The sequence below is a fragment of the Pteropus medius genome, unplaced genomic scaffold (assembly GCF_902729225.1).
Source record: "Pteropus medius unplaced genomic scaffold, Ma_sr-lr_union100, whole genome shotgun sequence".
NCBI lineage: Eukaryota > Metazoa > Chordata > Mammalia > Chiroptera > Pteropodidae > Pteropus > Pteropus medius.
The window spans coordinates 4635030-4638779 of NW_024353517.1; the positions used below are offsets into that span (position 1 = coordinate 4635030).

Sequence of the window (3750 nt, forward strand, 5' to 3'; positions counted from 1 at the left end):
TGGTGTTTAATAGACTATTTCTCCACCTGAGCATTAATTGAAATGTATTCCATTATTTGTTTTTTTTTTTTTTCCCAGAAAGAAGATTTATTATATAAAGGTCTCTCTTTAGCCTGTTGCAAAAAAGGTGCTTTTCTTTTGGTTTCCAGTAGGTGGTGGCTAAGCCTCTTGGATCCCTGCTTTATATAAAGCCTTAATGGTGCCTTCCCCCCACCCCTTATAGATGTTTAATCACGCTTGCTATCCTCAGTCTCAGTCCCTGACAGTGTTAGCGACAGTTTCGGTATCGTTTGCTCAAATTCCCCTGGGGCTCTGCAGTGTTCGATATCAGAGGACATGGGATAAGGTGCCCTCTGGGTTGGGGCCTGAGGCTATAGCTCAGCCTCAGTTTTGTAACTGCAGCTGGTAAAAATCAACTGTTGTTTCTCTGCTGTCCTGTTTCTCTGCTTTCTTCCCTGATGACTGGGCTCTGCCGCCAGTTGCGTGGAGATCACAGCTCTCCCATGCAGAGCTGTTCCTATCCCCCTCCTCTGACAGGGTGCTCCAACTGTGAGAGGCAGATTCCTTGTTTTTCTCAGTCCGTTGCCCAACACCCAGGGTTCTGACCTGTGGTAGCTCTTATACACAGGTCCCATGCTCAAACGTGCTGGTGTGCAGTTTGGGTGTTTTTTGTTAAGTTTTAGATATTCAACTTATTGTTGTTTCAAGGGGAGAGATCTGAGAATGTCTCTCACCCCACCATGTTTCTCCAAATTATCTCTACTTTCTAAAGAAGTTCCTCCAACATTTTTATAATGTTGGCTTGGTGATGATGAACTCTTTTGGCTTTTTCTTAACGAAGAAGCTCTTTATCTGTCCTTCAACTCTGAATGATAGGTTTGCTGGGTAGAGTAATCTTGGTTGTAGGTCATGGCTTTTCATCATTTTGAATATTTTGTGCCAAGCCCTTCTGTTCTGCAAAGTGTCTTTTAAGAAATCAGCTACCAGTCTATGGAAACTCCCTTGTAGGTAACTAACTGCTTTTCTCTTGCCGCTTTTTGTTTTAACCTTTGGTATTTTAATTATGATGTGTCTTGGTGTGGGCTTATTTGAGTTCATCTTTTTTAGGGCTTTTAGCACTTCCTAGAGTTGTATGTCTATTTCCTTCACCAAGTTAGGGAAATTTTCCATTATTATTTCTTCAAATTGGTTTTCAACTTTTTGCTCTTCTTCTCCTTCTGGTACCCCTATGAGGCGAATGTGATTACGTTTGATGTCATCCTATAGGCTCCTTACATTGTCTTCATTATTTTGGATTCTTTTTCTTGTTGCCATTCTGATTGACTGTCTTCTGCTACCCCATCCTCTATACCAGTGATTCAATCCTCTGCTTCCTCCACTCTGTTGATTCCTTCTAATATACTCTTCAAGTAAGATATTGTATTCTTCATTTCCTACTGATTCCCTTTTATAATTTCCACTTCTGTTTTTATGTTTTTTATCTCTTTGTTAAAGTTCTCACTGAGTTCATCTACTCGTCCCCTAAGCACCTTGAGCATCCTTATAATCAGTGTTTTAAACTCTCTGTCTGGTATATTGCTTGTCTCCGTTTTAGTGAATTCTTTTTCTGAAGCTTTGTTCTGTTCTTTCAAGTGGGACATGTTTCTTTGTCTCCCCATTTTGGCTGCCCCCCTGTGTCTGTTTCAACATATTAGGTAGGGCTCCTAAGTCTCCTAGTCTTAGTAGAGGGACTTTATGCAGTAGGCATGCTATGGGGTTCCTTGGCACAGACCTGAGAGGGGTCCAGCTGCAGGCCAAGTTTAGCTGTAGCCTGTGTACCTCTGGGGCCACCTGGTAATAGTCACCAAGCAATCCACATATGGCTGCCACCCATTCTGGGCTTATAGGTGCCTTGAGGGGTCAAGTCCAAAACTGAGGCAGGTTGCCACTAGTACAGATTTTGCAGGTGCTTAGCAAGAAGTATAAGGCAAGCTGAGGCCAGATCCTGCTGCTTTGGGTTTTGTGAGCCTTTGAGAGATTTTACGAGTTTGCAGAAGGAGCCAAGACAGCCCGTTTGTATGGAATAAACCAATGGAAGTGGCCTGAGTAGGCCCACAAGTTAGAAGAGGCGGATCTCAGGGAATCCCCTGGGCAGAGCAACCTGTATTATCCAAGTTGATGGCACCTGCGTCTGCAGGCTGGGAAGAGGGAGAGCTCAACAAAGGAACAATGGCTTCTCCCTGTACCTCTGTCTGGGAGCAAACCACACCCCTAGCCCTCTCCCTGAAGCCTGACAGCTCAGCGCCTCCCCATACGTCCCTGGCTCACCTCAAGCAGCTGCTCCAGCGCTGGAGCTCAGAGCGAGTGAGTCCATCAGCAAGTAAGTCTGAGTGTGGGCCCTTTAAAAGGAAAGTCTTCACTTCCCACAGTCCTCTGTCTCACTCAACCACTACCTCTGCTGGTTTTCACAGCCAGAGATTGTGGGAATTTCTCTTCTTGGCACTGGAACCCTGAGCTGGGGAGCCCAGTATGTGGCCGGGACCCTTTGCTCCTCAGATGGGGAAGCAGGCTTTGCATCTAAGACAGCCCTCCCGATTCTCCATTGCCACTCGTGGTTGTGGGACTGCACTGTTTCGCGTCTCCATCCTGTCTACCGTTTTGAGGTAATCTTTTATTTGAGGTGACCTAGTTATAGGGCTTCTGTTCAACCATACCTCTGGCAACTCCATGTACTGGTTACTCTGCAGTTTTGTTATAATTTTGGTGTGGTCGCTAGAGAACTAACTCCCTCCTCCTTGACTGTTGGTTTGTTGGCCATTACAGTACACATGGAACTGGTCCACTGACCTGGGCTGCTTCTCAGGCTCAGTTCCACGCTTGTCCTCTTTCTCTGACAGAATATTTGAGCTAGTAAGGATCATAGAAATCAGTGACAAAGATAAGTAAAAGCATCTATACTGGCCTTTTCTTCCTCTTGTGGTCATTATTAAAGCAATAGCAATCAAAATAAAGTTTGGTTCATCTGTAACTTCTGACTAGAGCGAGAACCCTAAAAAGCATTTCAATGCACCTTCCCACATTCATAGGAAGATTTCCATTCCCTCTTTTGAAGTTGCTGAGGCAGAAGTATGTTGAAGGTCAGTTTTCGTGAGGGCACTATAGAGGTCAGCAAATTGGCAAGGTTGTCCAGGTAACAGGAAGACATGTGTCACATACACCGAACAAGTGCAGCAGGAGAAAGCTAATGACACTACTGCTCATGTGGGCATTCACCCAGTAAGATGGTTATCACTAGGCCAAACTGGACCAAAACTACAAAAAGAGCCTTGAATGTAAAGCCAAATCTCACTCAATAGGGAAAGAAAAGGGCAACTATAAGGACAAAACAACTGAGATGATGCAAAAATAAAAGAATCTTATCTACAACTTCTATTAAAGAAATGCTAAAATGAGTAAGTATGAATATATGTATATATGAATATTTAATATAAATGGATATATAAAAATAAATGTATGTTTATTCATTTTTACTCCCTGCTTTTGTTTTTGACATCACAATTTATAATGTTGTGTATTGTGTATCTATTAACAAATTGTTTTAGCTATAGCTATTTTTAACACTTTTATCCTTTAACCCTTATGCTAGAATTAAGTAACAAACCACTATATACCATGTTAGTGTATTCTGAATCTGATTATATTTTTAACAATGTGTTGTATATTTTCGTATGTTTTCATGTTACTAGTTTGAATCCTTCCAGCTTGAAGAAC

General features: G+C 42.6%; 1 pseudogene; it reads left to right on the plus strand.

Moving 5' to 3' along the window:
- Positions 1 to 2208: 2208 nt before the first annotated feature.
- Positions 2209 to 3388, plus strand: LOC120592883 (60S ribosomal protein L26-like; annotated as a pseudogene).
- Positions 3389 to 3750: the final 362 nt, after the last annotated feature.